The following is a 22,023-nucleotide window of genomic DNA, read 5'->3' on the forward strand; positions in this document are numbered from 1 at the left end:
TAAATAGATGTTCCACAAATGCCTACAGAATTTCACTGAATCTTCCCTGCAGTCCGTAAAGTGGACTGTTTCCATGCCAGGCACACGCAGTTCGGTTGGCAAAAGCTCTGCCTCCTCCTGACCATCTCAGAAGCGAGGCCTGTGGAGAAGGCCATGTGTCACTCTGGGCCCTGGGCGCCCAGCCAGCTGGCTCCATTGATCCCAGGGCTGACTCAACCCATCGACTCACCCAGGGCCAACTGCACCAAGCGCACAGGGAGCCAGCTTTCCTGTTTCTCCCTCCCTTTGATCCCTTCCTCCCACTCACACTAGGGGAGCATTTGGTTGTATTACAAGCAGTGTTGTAATACAGCCAGTATTCTAGGTGCTGGGGACACAGGCACGGACCCTACCTGGAAAGTTCTTTACTGAGGTGCACAGAGAAAGAGGTTCATCTTTGCTTCTCAGACAGATAAGGTGAGGAACTCGAATACAAGTTACCCTGAGAAGTGGTCATTTGCTGTTGTAGGCCTCTGGCATCCATTACTCCTTCCCTTGGTGCCCTATTCCACTTTATTTGGATGTCCATCCTTCCCCCGGGCAGCCTGTGGACTTCCCAGCTACCCCAGCCTCAGGGCGGGCCTTGATTGAGTGAAGCCAGTCAGCACACCCCATCCACCTGGCCACAGTGATTGGCTAAGGGTGGACCTCAGACCCAGGCTGGGTCAGACAGACCAAGGGGACTTTTGAAAGCCCCCTGAGACCTGGAGAAAGATGGTCTCTGGACTCTTCTGGATGGTCACAGCATGAACATGGATTTGGAGCAGCTTTGACCCATTTGCGGCCTTGAGTGTGGCCAGGCTGGGGATGAAGTCCATTGCCAGAGGCCGGCAGGCCTGAGAGAATCCCAGAGTGGGGGAACCAGTGCCCTGCCTGAACCTGGGCCGGAGCCTCAGCCACCTCTGGACTCTGAGGTTACACGAGCCAACCCACTTTATTATTTGTGTTAGTTTGGGTTGGGTTTTCTGACACCTCTAGCTGAGAGCGTGCTAGCTGATCTCACTAAGGAGGAATTTCAAGTCAGGTTGCAAGGTCAAGACAGGCTGCCTGGGTTCAGGGGAAGGAGGGCCAGGCAGCTGGCTGGTGACCCATTCAGGGACCAACAGCCTTGCACCCCAGCCCAGGAGAAGTGGGAAGGGGCCCTCAATGCGGACAGAGGAACCAAGGGACAGCAGTTCTGGTGAGAGGAGGGCTGGTGCCGAGGACCCTCGCTCCCAGCCTGGGCTGGCAGCTCCGTCAGTTTAACTCCACCTGACTGGTAAATGCAGAGTGCAGTCCACTTAAAGAAATCAGAGCAGCTGCCACTTCAAAGCAGGAAAGATGTGTGTAGGTGGGTGGAGAGGAGGCAGGCAATTATGCAGGGAAAATAGTTTTCTTGATATTCTTCTGGAAATGTGCGTGGAGCAGAGGGAGCAGCAGGAGAGATGACAGGAAAGGGAAATGTATTAATAGAGGGTGTGCTTGTGCCTCTCCCAAGGGCCACAGAGATAGAGTGTGCAGTGCTTCCTACGCTTATCTGATCATGGCACCCTTTTCCAGGGAGCATCTGAGAGTCCACGGGACACTCCTGGACGTGGGACTTCATCCACGGGTTGACTAATGGATTTGTTGGGAATGAATGAGTTCTCCTTCTGTGTGTGTGTTTACAACACTGGCTCTTCATCGTGACCAGTGGGGCTGGGCACCATTTGCATTCCGCATCTGGACTTTTCATGCTCAGGGGAAGTGGAGGGTAAGTCAAACCCAGGGGAGGGGGCTGCAATGTGCCAGGGAGAGCTGAGAGCTCTACATGCCATCTCCTTGCCCCCTTAGGGGTCTGCCCACTGATTCCACGTACCCTACATGCCTTGGGTTGGCAGCGGGATGCCACCGAACTCTGAGAAGCAGCTCTGAGTTTGTGAATGCTGGATGCCGATTATTATCCAGCTTCAAGGAAGCTGAATATTTCTTAGGGCTATTTCTGCATAATTATAAATATTTGAGGATATTAAACTCCAAGATTACGCATTGAGGGTATTATTTGAGCAATGATTGGCTGCATAGCTGGAAATGAAAACATCTTTTCATTCCTCCCTCCTGGAGTACTTAGACTATTTTATAGAATTCAAAAGAAAAGTTTCCGTTAAGGAAAAAACAAAACAAAACAAAACAAAACCTGGAAGCCAAGTCAGTTGTTAATATTTCTAAATAGCTCTAAATCAAAAAAAGGAATGTGACCACTTTACTTAATTGTGGGGGGTTTGTGATGCATTTTCTCTATAGGTTAGAAAAGCAATCACCATCAAACAACCTACTTGTGCCTCCATTGTGATAAAATGTTCCCTTTAATGGGGCCGACAGGCCAAGCGGTGGGCCTTTTAAAGCACTAAATGCTTCCGGGAGCTTTCGTGTGTGAGGCTTCTCCATGTGCACTGAGAGCCCAGGACTCCCTCCCTCTAAGGACCTGTCTTGGTGCCAGGGGTTCTTAGTAGGAAGTGGAGCCTTTGAAGCAGCAGCTGAGGTCTGGAGCACAAGTGAGGCGTCCGTTGCCCTGGCTCTATCCAGAGGCCCAGGATGCTTTGGGGCCTGTCTAGCCTCCCACCCTCAAACCCTTGGTCACCTCATCCTGTCCTCTCAGCCAATGAAGTCCCATATCTCCTCACTTGCTCCGCATCTGCAATCCTTCCACCACAGGGAGCATCCCCATAGAAACATGCTGGCCTCTCCTTCCATCTCCAGCTTTGAACTTGCCCCCTCCCGCCACAGCTTCCCCACAGACCCTAAGGGTTGCCACTCATTCTCCAGATCCCCCCCCCAGTACCCCCTGAGGCTGTGGCTACTGTGCCCTTAAACAAAGCCCCCAGCCTTTGAGGCTCCTTCATACTGGCCCACCCCCTTCCCAGCCCTTGCTCTGGTCCCTGTCTCATCCTTTCCCACTTCAAAGACCTGCCTTCATCTTGGGTAACTTTAATGAGGTGTGAACAACCCATTCCACATTCCAGGTCACAAGCTTCCTTGATGCCCCTCCCCTTTCTGCCACATCCAGGCTGCCATGTCCAGACCGGACACTGTGCAGTCTTGGTCACTAGGGTGACACCTTGGCCACACCTAGTTCTCTGTGTCTCTCGCATATTTTGCCCCTGAGCAGGTAGAAGCCTCTGAGCAGCAGCCCCGGGGATTTTGCGTCCCCTCGTTTCCAGCTAGGATCCTGTGGCCATCCCTCCGCCTCCCTTTCTACCACAGGACTCCATCATCTCCATCCTTCACTCCCAGGTGCTGCAAGCTAAGGTCCCTGCCTGGGCAGGGAGCTGCTGCCTGGTGACCCTACTCGCCAGCCCGGCGGGAACACCGGCTCTGGATTCCCTCCCGCTCCCCACACCTCACCCCTGCCTCCATCCTCTGTAAAGACGTGTTAATGGGCAAATTCTTCAGAGTAAGATAACCAGGACTTCGTTTTTCCCGAGATGCGGGCAGCCCGCAGGGGGCGTCCTCCGAGACTCTCGAGCAGGCATCCCCGCTTGCTTTTACAGGGTCGCCGTGGGCGGGTGAAACCATCCAACATCAGTTTGGAAGCTCGAGGTATCACTCACAAAGGTGATTCAAAGCAGGGACAGATCCTGGAGGCTGCGCTCCCCAGACGATGCGTCCAGACTCTCGCGCCAAGCGTCTCTCCAGCTCACTATCCTTGGGTTGGGGAGCGGAAAGAGCATCCGGAACGCAGGGGATGAACCCAAGTGGAGCAGGTCGTGGCTCTATCCGGAGTTCTCTGCCCCTACGCCCGCGGGCCCCGGGCGCCCCCTGGAGGCCGTGCGAGCCGCGGACACGCAGCACACATCCAGGAGACCGCATGCGTGAATGGCCCGTCGGTCAACTGGAAAAATGCCCCCGTGAAAATGGGCAAAGAACAGAACAGAGACATTTGAAATGAAACACAAACGCCTAAGAAAACATTAAGCTGATGTTTACATAGGCAAGATCTGTTGCAAGCCCTTACATGCATCAACTCCTTTAAATCTCTCAACAGTGCTACTAAGCAGTATTCCCACTCCACGGATGAGTAAACTGAGGCACATCAGGCTAAGTGATTTGCTCCAGGTTATACAGTAAGTGACAGGGCCAGTATCTGACCTGGCAGCCTGGCATCAGAGTCTAGGTCCTTACTTACTACACCAGACTGATTGTCAACATCTGAAAAATGAGGGGGGAGGGTATAGCCCAAGTGGTAGAGTGCGTGCTTAGTATGCACGAGGTCCTGGGTTCAATCCCAATACCTCCTCTAAAGATAAATAAATAAACCTAATTACCTCCCAGTGCCTCCCCCCAAACACACACACACACACACACACACACACACAGACGAAAAGAAAACCAACATCTGAAAAATACATTATGGCTAAAAACCAAAGTATCAATTAAAACAATTAATTCAATAAATTAATTTATTCTACAAGTATTTAAGGGATGCTTGTTGTGAGCCAGGCCTTATTCTGGGCGCAGGAATAGATACCAAAACACACAAAACATTAAGCTTACATTCCAATGGAGAGACAAATAATAAACATGAAAGCATATTCTATGGCAGGTGAGATAAGTATGTGGGGAGAAATAGCAGGGTAAGTGGGAGAGGGAGGGCTGCTATTTAAATCAGGTGGTCAGGTAGACCTCTTTGAGAAGGTGACACTTGAGCAGAGACCTGAAGAAAGGGAGGAGGGAGTCCCGTGGTTATCTGTGGGAGGAGCATTCCAGGCAGAGGGCAAGTCCCTGAGGCCAGTGCTGAAGGCGTTGTCTGAATGGATAGGAGGTGGTGGGTTCCTGTCCTACTTCATTGTTAGTGCCCAGGGTCATGCTAGCTGTTCAAGAGGAACACTCTTGCCTGCTAACCACTGAGTGGGGATAACACCTGCTTTTTTTATCCTGGGCATTCCCTGTGACTGGCCTCATGTGACACTTCTCCCCCATGAGCCTCAGCAGAGAGTAGGATGATCTGGGAAGTGGAAGGAAAGCCCCTACTAATATTGGAGCAGGGAAAACAGATCCAGATTCTGGTCCTCTGAGCTGGGCAGCAGTAGAAGTTAGCCCTGTAAAACACGTTGAGAGAAGTTTGATTACCAGGAGGGACAATCTAACCCATACCCCAGACTCGGAGAAGACAGCCCGCTTGGGAGCCTGTGGGAATCGAGGTTGAGTGCACTCTGCACCTACCGATGGCCTGGTGGGATCCTGGGTGCCCAGACCTCTGTGGTCTCTCGGCCTCACTAGATCTTAGAGGCACCTAGAATTCACAGTGAATGTCTCTTCAGTGAGCTCCCTGGGTGTTGGCCTGTAGTAGAAGGGCCAGGCCGTGACTGCTGTCTGCATGGCCTACTTCCCTCCAGAGACAGAAGCCCCGAGTAAGGTCAGAGGGAGACCAGGTGGCCCCGGAGGAGGCGAACCCAATTCTTCCCCAGTGCCTGCCACTCTCCTTGCTGTGGCCGAAAGGCCGTTCTCTTCCCCACTGCTTTGGCCTCATCACATCTCTTTGAGATTAGATGACTCACTCTCTAAAAATTGCTTATGTTTCATATGTTGAACTGCCCTGTTGTTCAGTGCTAAAAAGTTCTGTTGATTCTTGTGTTCACCTGGCCTCTTTTGAGTCTTGTTTAGACTGCCTTAAGAAGAGGTTTTCAAGATGAGCACAAATTGGGACAGAACCTGGAGTGGAGGGCAGCTGAGAGAAAGGGCCACTCTGGGGGCCCGCTGGTTTCTCCATGTCTCTCCCGGGGTCACACAGTCTCTCTCTGAGCTTGCTTTGCTCACTTCTCTCTCCCGACCAACAGTCCCTTTGTTCCATCTTCGTTCTGGCTTTCCTTTCCCGGTCTTCTAGCCTCCGTTTCCTGGTACTTTCCGCTTTCTCATATCTGAACATACTGCTGATCTGAACATCTGACCTCTCTCCGTCTCCTCCTTTTAATGTCTGCACCAGCTGCTAACCGCCTCATTGTGGAGTTCTTCATTCACGTGCCCAAATTAGTCTGTTTGTTTTGCGCCACGGCACATCATATATTTCTGGATTGGCAGCTTTGGGTCACGGTCCCCTCCTGGTCCAATCAGCAGGGCCAAGAAGGGAGGACACTAAGAGGACCAGCACAAGGCTGTCCCTTCTGTGGTGCCCTGGGTGATTCAGGCACCACTATTAGACTGTCTGCTAGAGCCCCAGATCCAGTCATTGTTTTTATTTATTTACTCATGTTTCAGTTTATTTGTTGACCTTTATTATTGTTGTCCAGAGGTCTTCTAAGGATCCTTAAAAATTCCTTAGGCACCCAGCCTGGTAGACTGTGGAGGCTCCTACCCAGAAGCCTGGTGATGGAGTGGGGAGGTTGATCATAGTAAACACAGTAAAACAAACAGTAAGTCATCTCCCACCCCACCCCCCCGCCACCTTTAGTCTCACCTTTCATCAAACAAGGGAAGAGGAAACATATTTAATAAACACCATCCATTAGATTAGATCAGCACTCTCTGAGCATTGCATTTCTTCCAGAAACAGTATCTCTCTTGCCCTCACAGAAGAGCATGTGGTCTAGAGGAAACTGAATAAAGTCCTTTAATCAGCCGCAGTAGTATCTGAATCATTTAATTTAGGATCTGACAACCACAAATTATTTTTTACGCCAATTTTAGCCAACCAGGAGAGCTGGCTCAGTCCGACCCGGGCTTAATAAATCCCCTCTTTGTCTGATGGTAGAAAGTTTGGGAAAGAGATTTTTGGGGGCTTTTCAAACATAATCAAAAACAAGCTCCCATGCTGTGTGTGCCTGATGGGAGTCCTTGGTCCCACTTCCTTCACATGGCCCTGTGGCTATAGAGTGAGCCCTTGGGCTGGAGGGAGCCAGGGACATGAGGCAGGGGGCTGTCACCCCCACAGCCTGTGCTTTGTACTCCTGGCTGCAGGTTCTCATAGCCAGGAAAACAAGTCAAATCAAATTAGATGCCAGACACACGCTACGTAGCACAGCTCACCTTCTGCTGCCTCAGACTCTTCTACACCTGCTGAAACCCTAGTCACTGGGAAAAAGAAAGAGGAGCTTCAGCTTCAAAATAACACCCACAGGAACTCCCCCCCCCAATGTGGCCTCTATTAGAGTCACGTTAAGTCGACTGTGAAGTCCCAGTAAAGGGCGAAACGCAGGATCACCTCCTTCAGAACCCATCTGACTTCAGCTGCGTCTGAGCCCCTGGCAGATGTCTCCTCCAACTGCCAGGCAGATGAGACTGGGCTGAGGAAGACCCCTGGGACTTCATTCTATCCCTGCCACCAGTGACAGCCACGTGTCTGCCCGAGGGGCTTGCTTGGAGGCCAGTCTGCCCATGTTTCTCCATCTATTCCAAGGAAACAAAATGGCAAGAAGGAAGCTAGGGGACCAAGACAGGGCCGGTGGCCTTCTTGGGAGCATGTTGCATTCTTGGAGATGTAGTACCAACAAGTCAGCAGCATTAAGAAAGGAAGAAACTGGTGTGGGCCAGTGCATGCAGGGAATTGTAAGTTTTTCATCAAATCCAGTTTTTTAGAGTTTTGTAGTTGGGGATGTAGTGATGTGAGAATAGAACCATTGGCAGCCAAGGTTCCAATGGGGTATGTGTCCCTGCTGGGATGCAGGGAAATCCTGGGCTGGAGCCAAAAGTGAGAGCCCTCCAGGCCTCCTGGGAACTGTCCAGTCCCAGGCAGCATCTCCCTGTGCTGGGCCTGGGGCTGCTCACCCATCTCCTAGCTCTGTGTACCCACTTCTCTGTAGATTGGCCCTTGGTTCCTGTTTCCCCCTAAACTTGAATTCACGCAAGCATGACTCTGGGTTCACTAATTCTAGTCATGACACTTGACCCAGTAGTTTGAGAGCCACTATTAACCAAGGAGACCCCTCTCTGGCCCCTTTGTGGGGGTTTACAGGGGACAGAATGGCTCATGCTCTCTTGTCAAAGTCCTGGGCAGCCAGGCCCACTATACTACAGGTGTTTGTCGGGAGGCCTTACCTGGAACGTCCTCGGAGGGCATCTAAACAACAGCTGCCTGTGCTTAAGAACAGGGGTGGTGGTGGAGATCTGGGGGAGGCTGCCAAAGCCCCTCACCCCCCACTGGCACCACCGTTACCAGCACCCCCACCCCAATCCAGGCCTGACTTTTCCAATTAATCTTTGACTCTACCACTTCCTCCTTTGTCCCCTTGAGCTCCTTTCTGAATTTCTGATCCTCAGAAGTGGAACAGGACTAACAAGAGCCCTTCCCTTCCAGGGTTGTTGTGAAAATTAAGAGAGATAAGAGTTTGAGAGCATGTGCTATTTTGGAAATAATAAAGCTAATAGATCTTTGACCTAGATGCAACCAGAGATCATAGAAAATGTATATGAGCATAGACTGGAGATAGGATCTTGGTCTAGAAAGATGAATCTGTTTGGAATTGACACAAGAATGAAGTACACTTCATTAAAGAAAAAAACATTAAGGTAATTTGTGTGTAGCCCTACAAACATGACTCATAAAGTAGAGCTAACTGTAAAACAATTTCTCTGTCTCCCTTTGTTCTTTAAATATACTTATGGAACTACTTTTCCTCTGGCTCCTGGATGACATATAAGCTAAGTCACCTTCTGACCCGTTCTTCACCCCTTGGCCGATGTGTTTCTGTTCCTCCAGGAGGCTTTCTTGATCAGGCTGTAAGATGAGCCCCTGCTGGTTCTCTCATGTCAGCGGCTACCTCTCATCCTCTGCAAACATTTGCTCATCCTTTGCCCTCCTCATCTCTCGGCTCTCAGGCAGATCCCAACGTGGCTACTCCCCTAGCTGCACTGTGAGGCCATCTGGCCAGCCTGTCTCCTGCCACCAAGATTTCTCTGGCATGAATTGCCCAAGTTCACTATGTCCCTGAAGCTCCAAAGGACATGTCTTGAACTTTCTACATGGTCTCACAGAAGCTGCCTTCCCTAACCTTGAGGTGAGGAGCCAGGATTCTTTACTCTTCCCCCGGGAAGAGGAGATTCACAGCACCAACTCTCCAGATCCACCCGCAGAGCCCAGCACAGCCGCTGCAAATGCCTGGTAAGTGGCAACCATCCCGGGCTTCTGATGCCTCCCTGGAGCTCTGTGGCCACTGGGCCTTGACTGCCCCTGACCTGAGCAGTTCCCAGCACTAAGTCCCAAGGGCAATCCAAAGTCCCTAAGTGACACAGTTATAGAGAGGCCAAACTGGACTTCCACTCCCAGCCAAAATTGCCTTTCTGGTCTTTGCCAGCTGTCTCCAGGAAAAAGAATCCTCCCCACCCCTACAGTATGAGGGTGGGTGGGCAAGTGAGAAGAAAGGTGTTCCGACCAGCCGCAGAAACGTGGGGGATATGGCAGTGTCCCAGGCAGGCACCAAACAACCCCTACATTGGCTGCCCTGCTGGATATTTTGTCCTAAGGACTTACTCAGGGAACCCAATGAGAGAAGAATTATGAGGCTTCTTTCTCAGCAGGACCAAAGGGGTTTCAGGAAATAGAAGACTGGAGGCATAATGAAAACAATGCTCCAGGAAACAGAAGAGGAGAAGGCTGGGGAGAGGAAGGCAATAGATCTGGGAGGGAGGGAGGACCCAAGTCAGAGTTGCCTTGGAGAGAAACCTAAGGTCTGAGGGTCAGCCCAGAAGTCCTGGGGGAGGGATCTGGGTCCTGTTCTCAGAGTGGTCCAGGAAGAGACAGATGGTCTGGAAGGCCAGGCAGTGCCCTCGAATGTCCACACCAGCAAGCCTATCTCAGATGATTAAATGGCAGCAGATAAATTTAACTAAACGTGAGTAATGGGGGCACAAAGGGGAAGTGAAGAGAAATAGAATATTTTAGCAACATAAGGAAATGAGAAGAAAATGACTTTGCAATGAAATGTCAAACTTCTGTGCCTGGAGGAGATGTAATCTGGTCATTGCAGGCTCATGGGAGCGGGGGAGTCTGTGGTTATTTCAAGCAAATTTTAATTCACTTTAATTTAATAACATATGGCCAGATTCTTTGGGGACAGTGTCAGGAGATGGAACTGGGAGTCAGAGAGCGCCAGCCCTGTTCACTGGGGTGTTTCTTGTTTGTTGTTTTCCAAGGAGAGGCTGTGCTTATTTTATGTTCATTCACCCATCCATCCACTCATTCAGGGAGTAAATGTTAAAACCAGAGGATTAAGAAAAGAAAAGCCGCAGTCTAGTCTCCCCCTCCCCCCAGGAGATCCTGGTCAGTTGGGGAGATAGACAAATGAACAGAAAGTTGCAACATCAGGACACATTCTGGGCCTAATATTTGGTGCCCAGTAGAAGTTTGTAGAATGAATACCTGATTAGAAGGTTGGTTCTGGAAAGGCACCAAAATGGAGTGAATATCAAGGTGGGTCTTGAAGGATGAGTAAGAGTCCTCCAGGAGGCAAGTCAAGGGCAGTCCAGGTAGAAGGGACTGCATGTGACAAGGTACAGTGATCCACATGTAGCAAAGGGGTGCTGGTTACAATAATGGGGCTGGGGGAGATTCCACAGGAAGGGGGACAGGATGAGAAGAGGAAAAGGACAAGGAAGAAACTCAGGATCCATGGACACTGAGCAAGAATTGCACTCTCAGGAAAGCAGACTCTGAAGAGAAGACCTCCCAGTCTGCCTAAAGCCTACCATCCCTGAAATCTCTACTCCAGCCCAAGTGCCTATTCATCCTTGAAGCATCAACCCAGGCATTGCATTCCCCAAGAAGCTTTTATTTCTGGCTCAGGCTGGGGTGAGTCCCCCTTCCCCATGCATGCTCCCAGCACACCCTGTGCCACCAACTTTGTCACTGCTCATCCCCACTCCCATATTGGGTTAGTTTGTATGCCTGCCCATCTCCCAAATGAGGCTGCCATGCCCAGCTCTGGTGATGCCTCTCATCACACTGGTGCCTTCCTGGATCCTGGCCAGGCTGTCTGTCCATGGGATCCCATTCTCCAGATGGACAAAGTCCATCTAGAAAAGTGACTCTAGCTGAGGTCTGAATTAAGGGCTGCTGGCTGGGGTAGGGGTAGGGGTGGGATCTGGCCAAACGAAGAGTGTTTTAGTTCATATCACATTAGACTTTTGTGCTTTCTAGAGGGATTCTGGAGTGCACTGGGTAAGAGCCTGTCTTAAGTCCCCAGAGGCCTGGCTGGAAGGAGTGAGTGGTTAGGGCTATTGGGCCTGGGCATCAAAGCCAGAGAAATCTGGCCCCAAGGCAGAGAAGTTGAATGGTTGCACAGCTGGGACGGGGAGCGGGCCAGCTGAAGGCACGGCTCAGGACAGGGCCTAGCAGTAGAGAGGCCGGTAAGAGAGCCACCTCCCTGGACAGAGCTGCCATCGGAACAATGGGCTCAAGGGAAAAAATGACACAGATGTAGATGCCCTGGATGTCCGCTAGGGGGCAACGGAGGCTAAGCCAGCCGGCGGGTTGCCATGGTAACCACAGAGCCTGCTGCTGCGTTATCCCTAGATCTTGGCGGCGAGGTGTGGAGAACGCTCAAGCAGGGTGCCGCGAACACTCGCGGGTCTATGGCCATCACTTCTGGGTAAAGGCCCAGCCAGAGGCTAAGGACCCAGCTGACTTTCACTCTCATGTTTTCTCCCCTCTGCACAGGTCACACCTTTGTCCGTTGAACCAGGGATAGCAGTTGTGGGGGAAAAAAAAATGGGGTTTTGAATCAGCCAGATCAGTTCCTTCATTTTACAGATGAAATAGAAACCCAGAGAGGGAAAGACAGTTGCTGGAGACCACACAAAAGCAGTCCTGTAAACAGAGCTGAAGAGAAAATGGAGGGGATGGGGCAGGGATAAAGGAAGAAAACAATGCAAATGACCAAAGACCAATTTGGCGATGTGTTCTATTTTTTTTTTAATTACCATTTTTGAAGTTAAATCGTTTTAAACCCTAGGTTTCACCTGACGAGTTTTAAATATATACATATATTTATATGTATATATATATATAATGCTACAATGTAATTTAAGAATCTCCTTCAGCTGATCACATGCATCTTTGTCTTCTGTACCATCTTCTTCCTTCTCCAATTAGTGTCTTTCCTTCTCTGGGCTTCTACTGCGTCTATAAAATGAAGAAGCTGCCTAGCTGATCTCAAAGCCAGTTACTGTCTATAATAAAGCAAAGACTTCATTTTATTAACTCATCTCAGTTAACTGGACACATCAGTGAGTAAGCACCTCTTGGGGCGAGCACTTGCTTGGCAGTCAGATGTCTCTGTAACTGGACCGCTGGAAGGCACAGCCTCAGGGCAGCCTAGCCCAGGTCCTTTGGGGGTTCATGTATCTAGTTGCAATATTGGAGGACATTAGCCATGAACAAAAACTACCTTGATGAGAATATTTGCAAGTTAATTAACTTGCAAGTTTATTTTAAAAACTCAAAGACATTAAGAAATAGCCTCTAGACATTCATCATCAAAGCAATGATGGGGGAAAAAAACTCAAATCTAAACATAGTTAATTCAGTTAATATGTGAGAATAGTCTTGATTCATTTCTAATCCTTCATTCTTTCTGTGCCCTCCTTCTCTACCTTGTTCTTGACTCATTTTGTCCACATTCTGGTCTCTAGGCAAAGTTCTTTGTTTGGCTGCAAAACTACTCAGATGCCATTTGCATCTTGGAGAGCCCAGTAAGATAAATCTCCCCACACAAGCAACCACATTTCAGGGTCATTTAACATCCTGGCCTCAAGGGGCGCAGAGGTATCTGGGGAAAGCCTTCCTTGAGTGGACATTTTTCATGACTCCAATCCCATGAGTGAGCCTGGGGTCAAACAGACCAGGCCACAGGGTCAGGGCAAAGATGGGATGCTAGGATGCTCTTGGGGCCCATCCACTGACCAATGAGGAGACTTGATAGACAAGGATGCAAGTGATTGCCCTTAGGATGGCCTGTCTGGGAGAGCCTGGTGGGTGAGTGAGAAGCCAAAGTGAGGTCTCTGGACCCCTGATCCTTGTCACCTGCAAGGACTTCATTTCCCCTAAGGTGACACCTCTTGGCTCTGAGTCACCACAGTAGGGATGGAGCAAGAATCGGTGAGTGGGTCCCTCCAGCTTGGCTCAAGGTGGCAGGAGACCACCAGGGAGGTTTTGTGAGGAAATCTGGAGCAACTCAGAAAGCTTGGGCTGCAGGTAGTCGGTGAAATTTGTTGAACTGAAAACATTTTCTGGAGCTTGTGGAAGCTTCAAAGTTGACTTGAGGGTAGACTGGCAGGGTCAGTAGTGGTCAAGAAATTGACTGAGATCAAACCTTATCAAATGTCACCACGGGGTGTCTGTGACAAGGCCCCAGGTGCTCACAACTCTCTGTGTGGGTCTAGGGGACTGAATGTCCAGTTTTTTTTCTTTTCTGCCTTCCCCACACAATATATATGGATAAAGACTTTTCATAGACTGAATCAGTGACTAACTGGTACAGCCATACCGAAGAATAGTACTCAGCAATAGAAAGGATTCAACTATTGATACAGTGACCTAGATGCACTTCAAGGGCTTTATTCTGAGTGGGGGGAAAAAAGCCTGTCTCAAAAGGTCACGTACTGTATTATTCCATTTTGTAACATTCTAGAAATTACCAAGAATAGAAGTGGAGAACAGATCAGTGGTTGTCATGGATTAGAGACAGATGCGAGAAAGGTCACTATGCCAGCACAGGGAGTTCTTTGTAGTAATAGTAGTTTTGTGCCTTGAATGTGGTGATGGTTATAGGACTCTATACATATGATAAAGTGCCACAAATTACACACTAGGACATTCAAAAATACATGCAAAATAGGTAAAATCCAAGTAAGGTCTGTAGACTCATTAATTGTATTGTGCCAATATGAATTTCCTGTGTTTTTTTTTAATGTTTCTACAACCAAAGTAGTTCATTTCTTTTTATTTGGGGTGGAGAGGTAATTAGGTTTATTTATTTACTTATTTAACAGAGGTACCAGGGATCGAACCCAGGACCTCATGCATGCTAAGCATGTGCTCTACTTCTGAGCTATACCTTCCCCTGCCCACAATTTCCTGATTTTGACAATGTATTATAGTTATGTAAAATGCCACTATGGGGGAAGCTGGGTGATGGGTACATGGGACCTCTCTGTACTATTTATTGTACATTCTTTTAAGTCTATAATTAACTCAAAATAAAAATGTGAATAAAAACTGTACAAGTTGGGGAAGGGTGTAGCTCAGTGGTAGCATGTTTACTTGGCATGCATGAGGTCCTGGGCTCAAACCTCAGTACCTCCATTTAATAGATAAATAAATAAATAAACCAAACTACCCCACCCCCAAAAGTAAAAAATTTTAACACACATTAAAAAAAACTGTACTAGTGAGTGGCTTTATTCTGTTTTGAATGTTTTGAGCTTGGAGGTGGTTAGCATAATGTATTATCTAGGACTCTGGATGCAAGAGTCGGAGAAGCCATTTTTTAAATTGGCATGAGACAAAAAGGAGGAAAGTTATCAGTGTATGTGATCAAACTATGGGACAGCAGGGCCAGAGCTGCACACACAAGTCCAGCTAATGAGGACTCACACAACAGCCTCCCTCTTACTTTCTCTCTCATCTCCCTTTCCTATCTCTTTGTAGAGGAGGGAGAATACCTTTCCTCAAAGAAAGGGGATGCTGTACTGAGAGATGAAGGAAGGCATGTTGGGCATAGGGGGAAAAATTAGATGTCCATTACAACATATAAAATGCATAAACATATGTATTAATTAATGAAAACATTGCCCCTGTATCTACTGGAAATAAAGAAACAATTTGGTGGTACATTTTAAGGTGCCAGTGTAGTGGCCTGCATGCAGGTGTTGGTCATCTGGTGGGTCTCAGTGCCAGTGGGTGGGTGGTCCACAGAGGGGCATGAGAGCCCTGGGGAAAAATGGTGCTGAGCCCACAAGGTCAGAGGCATGCCAGAAGGGCCCACGGGAGGGTCCTCAGGGATCACCAGGGACGCAACTTTAACATGTGAGGACACATGCACAGGGGTCAAGAGCATGCCTGAGACAGAGGCCACTTGAATCCAGGATATGACACATGGTAGCTGAATGGCCTTGGCAAGTTTCTTCGATTCTCTGAACCTTGTTTCCTTACATGTAAAATTGGGATGAGAGTACCTACTTCATAAGTTGTTAAATTCAGTTGATATAGTGTATGTAAAGCCTGGTCTTGGCAAGTAGAAACCGCCAAATTAAAGTTCGAATGATCTTTTTGCGGATGGCTTTACAGCTGTAGAGGGTCGCAGTGGCAGCAGGTGGCGCTCGAGCCCAGCTCTCTGCCCGCGACGCCCTGCAAGCTCCAAACTGAAGCAGGTGCTTATTTGAAGAAGGGGACCCGGGCGCTAAGAAGGGCTTCCCCGAGTTCGACTCGAAGCTCGGCCAAAGATCTCTGACTGGAGGGCTGAAGGCACGCAGACCCCACGCAGTGTCCCTGTCTTGTCCTCCTGGCCCGAGTGTGCACGGAAGACAGGGGACCAGAGTTCCCTGTTGTTCTAGGAATCGCTAGTTCTCTGACTTAGTGTCGGATTTGGGCAAGCTACCTTCGCCGGGACCCATCTCCTCTCAAGAGTTTTCATGGAAGCCAGAAGGTAAACCATTTTAATGAACGTTTTACAGTGACTGGAACTTGGATATTCGTGTGTTATGGGAGAGGCCTCAGCGGGAAACCTGTACCCACGGCGGGCCGAGTGAGGAAGCGAAGGTCAAATCTGCGTGGCTATTAAAGGTAGAACAGGTGGCATAGAAAGCATTTCTCCTCTGCCCTGGCTGGGACAAGGTCCCGCTGAGTCCCGCATCATATGCTCCCCAAACCAGGTCGCAGGGTGTGAAGAGGTTTGGGGACACCACCTGGGGCACCTGCAGGCCTCTTCTGATGTCCCTGGCCTGGTCCGCGCGCCCAGAACCTCGAATGGACATGCGAGGCGGTCTTTTCAGCGGCAGAACTGCGAGTCAAGAGCAGAGACTGAGGTAGTTATCAAGAAGACAGGATGGCGCGAAGAAGAATGCAGCTCTTGATTGGCTGGGAGGCTTGTTGGCGCCCCGTGGCGCCGCGGTCAACCCGAAGGTGTGAACCCGCCTGCAGGAAACTGGCCGCTCGGCTGTCTGCGCCTGGCGGCCAGTCTACAACCGCCTCTTGCCCTTCAGCAGCAGAGCCGGGCCAGGTAGCGTTTCCACTGCGAGGTGTGCCGACCCTCCTGTCCAGAGCGCGGATCTCAAGGGGAAGGAAGGGGACCGGACCTAGGACACGGGGGCGGCCGTCCAGAGCCGCGCGAGGCTGCTTTTGGACTTCCCGCGGACCATCTCCCCATTCCTTGGCGGGCTCGACTTCCTCCCCAGGGCTCAGAGCCCGGTAGGGCCTCCGAGGCGGCCTTCAGCGGACAGGCATCAGGTACATCGTCTACTTCTGGTGGACCCAGGCCTTGGGTGCACGGCTTTGAGGGAAGGGGTTAGCGGTAGTTCTGGTTCAGGGCGGCATTTCGGTACTGTGAAGAGGAGCCAGTGATTCCTCCCGAGTGCATCCGTCTGTGAATCCGTCTATGCAGAAATTCAAGTCAATCACCAGAGCTGTGTGAATCGAGGGGCTTCGCCCTCCAAAATCTCCAGTTGTTTCTCTCTCCAGGTTTTACAAATAATCCTTGAAATAGATAATTGAAAAAATTTAAATCTTCGGTTAAAAAAATTAACGTCTCTTGGAGCATTTTGCTGTTATTGTACTGCTCTTGAGTACGGAAGGCTTGTGCACACTTAGGTCTGGTCTAACTCGGGTCTCCCTCCTGTCTCTCCAGGTCCCTTCTGAGCCCTGGACCTTGTGATGAGTGACATCTCTATACACACTTCATTCTTTCAAAGGTGATCTGTCTTTTCTCTCGCTGCTTTTAAGATCTTTGGTGTTTTTTGGTTTCACTATGATGTGTCTCAGTGTAAATTTAAAAAAAAATTTTTCTGGCTTGGGATGTTGGTATTCCAGAATCTGTAAGTTTGTATCTTTCCTCAGTTCTGAAAATTCTCAGCTGTTATCTTTTCATATATTACCTCAGTCCCCTTCTTTTCTTCTTCTGGAACCCAGTTAGATATATTATAGTTCTGTGCTTTTTTTCATCTTTTCCATCTCTTTGTCCTTTTGTAGATACTTTCCTGAGGGCCACCTTCTGTTCACTTTTCATTGGTTTTCTCTCTAGCTATGCCTAATCTGTTAACTCTTGTGTATGAAGTTCTAAATTTTGCCTACTATAGTTTTTCATTTACAAAAATTCTATTTGGTTCTTATTCAGTTCTGTTTCATACTTTAAAAATCTTGATCTCTACTCACATACTAAACTGCTGCTTGAGTTTATTAAAATAATTTTTTGAAACATATTGGAAATGTTATTGTAAAGTCTGTGTTTGAGAATCCTATATGAAGTTGTTATAAATCTGATTATGCAATTTTCCCCTACTGTCTTATCATTCATGGTTTCTTGTTTTCTATATGTGTTTTGTGATTCAAGGCTGTGAGCTCATATTTCTTAGGATCAAATTTGGGGAAGCCTGGGCTAAAGGTTGTTTCCTCCAGGCAGAATTTGTGTTTGCTTCTGCCAGATGCCTGGAAGTACCATTAACCTGGGACCAATATAAACTAAATTCTAAGCCTGCATTTTTTCAGAGCACCTAGGGACTATGAATTTAGGTTGCAAATCCACATAGGGACCAGTTTGTGGTTCTCAGGGGAGATGTTTTCCACCTTTTCCACTCATTACCAAGGTTTGAAACAGGCAATTTACCCTGCAGCTTCCACCAGAAGGGTGTTCACTCTTGGAGTCCCAATGTGTATTTCTGTGTGTGTGTCCATGTCCTATTTGATACCCTACTTTGGATGGGACTGGAGTTTCATCACCTGCCCCTGTGATCACAGGACCATGAAAAACAACTAGCTTTCAGTGTCCTGCCTACTACTCTATGTTATTAATTTTGCTTTATTTTTAGCCTCTGTATATTCCTTACCAATTTTCTAACTCACCAATGCGTTTTAAAAGATTTTTTAAAAATATTTCATCCAGCACAAGGTTATTTAGTCACACTGGCAGAAATGGAAGTGCATTTGTGAGTTCTTTAGAGGAAACCCACGAATGCCTGACTTGGGAGATCTGGCTCCAAGGCACCCTCCTCCAACCTCCGCAGCTTCTTCTCAAATCCAGTTAATTCCACAGCCTCTTAGTGTTGTGAGCTGCACCCCCCCAACGGAGGCTGAAGCCCAATTGTTTTCCACTGCATCCACTTACCGCAAACAATGAAAATTCAGGCTGCTCTCCTTACACTCAGCCTGTTCTCTAATTCCCCTTTCCCATGTTTGGCAAGGGGAAGGGGAGTTGGGGTAGTTTAGAACCTCTCCCCTTCTTCTGGGTGGTCTCCATGTCTGAGTGCTTTTCTTTTCACATTCATCTTGGAGTGAGGGTAGAACCTCACATTCCCCACTAGGTGGAGGGCTTGCCATTCTGAAGAATTCTTCCTTTTTTCCCATCCTAGTCTCCTTATATAGCCTGGAAAAGAAGGATAGCATTCAGGCAGTGGTTAATAGAAGCAGGGCAACTTCAGCACCTGGTCCCCCTTTGTAAGGCCTGAGGGTGTCTAGCTCCAAAAGTTTTGTCTTTTTTAAAAATTCCAGTTTTACTGAGAAATAATTGAAATACAGCCCTGTATAAGGTGTAAGCATAATAATTTGACTTACATACACCATGAAATGATTATCACAATAAATTTAGTGGACATCCATCATCTCATACAGATAGAAAATGAAATAGAAAAAAAATTTTTTTTTGTGATGAGGACTCAGAATTTACCCTCTTAACAACTTTCATATATAACATACAGCAGGGTTAATTATATGTATCGTGTTGTACATTACATCCCTAGTACTTATAACTGGAAGTTTATACCTTTTCACTGCTTTCACCCAATTTCCTCTCCCCTCACCCCCACCTCTGGTAACCACAAATCTGATACCTTTTTCCGTAAGTTTGTATGTTTGTTTATTTGCTTTTGAAGTATAATTGACCTACAACACTATGTTTGTTTCCATTACACAACATAGTGATTTTTTGTATACACTTCAAATGGTCACCATGATAGGTCTAGTTACAATACATCACCACAAAGATCTTACTTTGTTATTGACTATATTCCTCACACTGTATATTTTATATCCATGAAATTTATTTTGCAACTGGAAGTTTGTACCTCTTAATCTTCCTCACCTATTTCTCCCTGTTGCACGCCCTACTCCACCTGCTCTATCTTCTGGTAACCACTTGTTTGTTCTCTGTATCTATAACTCTGTTTCTGTTTCATTATGTTTGTTCATTTGTTTTGCTTTTCAGATACTACATATAAGTGAAATCATACAGTATTTGTCTTTCTCTGACTTATTTCACTTAGCATAATACCCTCTAGACCCATCCATGTTGTTGAAAATGCTAAGATTTCATTCTTTTTATGGCTGAGTAATATTCCATTGTGTATATATACCACATATTCTTTATTTATTCATCTGTTGATGGGCACTTGGGTAGCTTCCATATCTTGGCTATTGTAAATAATGTTGCAATGACCATAGGGTACATGTATCTTTTCCAATAAGTATTTTGTTTTCTTTGGATAAATACCCAGGAGTGGAACTGCTGGCTTATGGTAGTTCTATTTTTAATTTTTTGAAGAATCTCCATACTGTTTCCCATGGTGGCTGCACCAATTTACATTCCCATCAACAGTGCATGAGGATTCCCTTTTCTCCACATCCTCACCAGCACTTGTTATTTGTTGTCTTTATAATAGCCATTCTGACAGATGTGAGGTTTTGATTTGCATTTTCCTGATGACTTGTGATGTTGACCATCTTTTCATGTGTCTGTTGGCCATCTGTACGTCCTTGGAAAAATGTCAGTTCAGATCCTGTACCCATTTTTTAATTGGGCTGTCTACTTTGTTGATGTGGAGTTGTATAAGTTCTTTGTATATTTTGGATATCAACCCCTTACCAGAAATATCATTTACAAATATCTTTTCCCATTCAGTATGTAGTCTTTTCATTTTATTGATAGTTCCTTCATTGAGCAAAAGGTTTTTAGTTTGATGTAGTGCCATTTGTTTATTTTTGCTTTTGTTTCCCTTCCCTAGGGAGACATATCAAAAAAAAAAATTACTAAGACTGATGTCAAAGAAAGTACTGCCTATGTTTTCTTCTAGAAGTCTTATGGTTTCAGGTTTTCATTTAAGTCTTTAATCCATTTTGAATTTATTTTTATGCATGGTGTGAGAGTATCCAGTTTGATTCTTTTGCATGGAGCTGTCCAGTATTCCCAACAGTATTTATTAAAGAGGCTGCCTTTTCCCCATTTTATATTCTTGTCTCCTTTTTCATTGATTAATTGCTCATATGAATGTAAGTTCATTTCTGGGCTGTCTCTTCTGTTCTATTGATGTATGTGTCTGTCTTTGTGCCAGTAACATACTATTTTGATGACTATAGCTTGAAATCAGAGAGTGTGAACCTCCAGCTTTGTTCTTCTTTCTCAAGGCTGTTTTAGCTCTTGTGGGTCTTTGGCGTCTCCATACAAATTCTAGAATTATTTTTCCTAGTTCAGTGAAAAAATGCCACTTTATCTCTCTTTGAATGCAGAAGAATTTAATCTCAACTGAGTCCCGGTTACCAGTTCTAGGCCAACAGGAAAAGTTTCTCTTATCCCCTCATAGTAGTAAATGACTCAGAATTGCTGCTTCTAATCCAATGGCTCCCATCACACTTAAAAGTAGAATCCACACTACTTATCACAGTCTCCAAAACTTTGCTCCATCAAACCCCAGGCTACTTATCCTATCTCTACACCACTCACTCTCCCATCCTTCACTCTGCTACAGCTACATTAGGCATCAGTTTCTAAAACACATCAAGTTTGTTTCCTCTTTGGGGCTTTGGCACCCTCAGTTCCTTCAGCCTAGAATTCTTTTCTTCCTCATGTTCCTGCAGTTTCCTCCTTAAGTCTCAGTCTACTGTCCCTTCCTCAGAGAGGCCTCCTTATACCACTTGTTCATATTTCAGAATTATGTTTTCTGCTTGTTCCAGACCTTATATTCATGTGGCAGTGGTGGAAAGCATTGTTTTTTAATGTCCATCCTCTCGATAAAGCATGTAACAAAAGAAATACTTATTTGCAGTAATTTTGTACCATGTGACTATGTGATACTCCAAAGTTGAGAAATCAAGTCTAAGTTGAGGAAAATTTTAAACTGATTATTTGTGATATAGAAAACATAACTATATAAATCTAATCCTTTGTGTTGAAATTTTCCATCATTTACTTCCCAAGCACAAATTCCTTAGCAATCGGATACCAAGTAATAGAGTAACATGGTAATGGCAGTTTGCTTTTGAATACTGTTCAGGGGGCCATGGATTTATCAAAGGCGTTTTTTCTTTCTGTAGTATCAACTATTTCATAAAGTATCTTAGTACTTAGATACAAGTAGGGTACAAGTATCACTTACCAAATCTTTGGTAGTGACCCACAGGTGAAGACGGCATAGAAAAGGCAAGGTTGCCCCACTCCCTTCACTGCCTTATTCCTATAGCTAAAGTCAGTACTTGAAATCATCTTATTGATGGGTTTTTTTACTGTCGGCCTCGGGCACAGGAGTGCACGGTTGCTCCCAGAAAGCAGGAGCTTTCCAGCCCTGTCTACCGCTGTATCCCGCCCCTAACAACACGCCCCTGGCACAGAGAAGGCGCTCAGTGATTACTACGGGAATAAGCAGACGAAGGCGTACTCAAGCCCCACTCTCCGACTAGTTCGGCCCTGACAGCAGTCCTCACCAGCGTGCCTCGGAAAGCTCTGCGTCCTCCACGGCCACCACGGTGGAACCCACGCGCGGGGGCGTCTGGGAAGTGTAGTCCCGCGCTCGCCGCGGCCCCGCGGTTGCGGGAGCAAGGCTCCGCGTGCGCAGGCGCAC

The 22,023-nt window shown here is 47.3% G+C and overlaps 1 protein-coding gene and 1 long non-coding RNA gene across 2 annotated transcripts in view; one reads left to right on the forward strand and one right to left on the reverse strand.

The window, feature by feature from the left end:
* The window catches only part of ZFP90 (ZFP90 zinc finger protein), a 52,981-nt gene that overhangs the window by 13,800 nt on the left and 17,158 nt on the right, over window positions 1-22,023 (forward strand). The window lies entirely within an intron of this gene.
* Window positions 14,784-22,020, reverse strand: LOC140698173 (uncharacterized). Its single transcript, XR_012075740.1, has 3 exons — window positions 21,887-22,020; window positions 18,303-18,560; window positions 14,784-16,678 (listed from the first exon to the last, which is right to left on the reverse strand). It is a non-coding gene; the product is annotated as an uncharacterized lncRNA (long non-coding RNA).

This window comes from Vicugna pacos, chromosome 9, assembly GCF_048564905.1.
Source record: "Vicugna pacos chromosome 9, VicPac4, whole genome shotgun sequence".
Lineage (NCBI taxonomy): Eukaryota > Metazoa > Chordata > Mammalia > Artiodactyla > Camelidae > Vicugna > Vicugna pacos.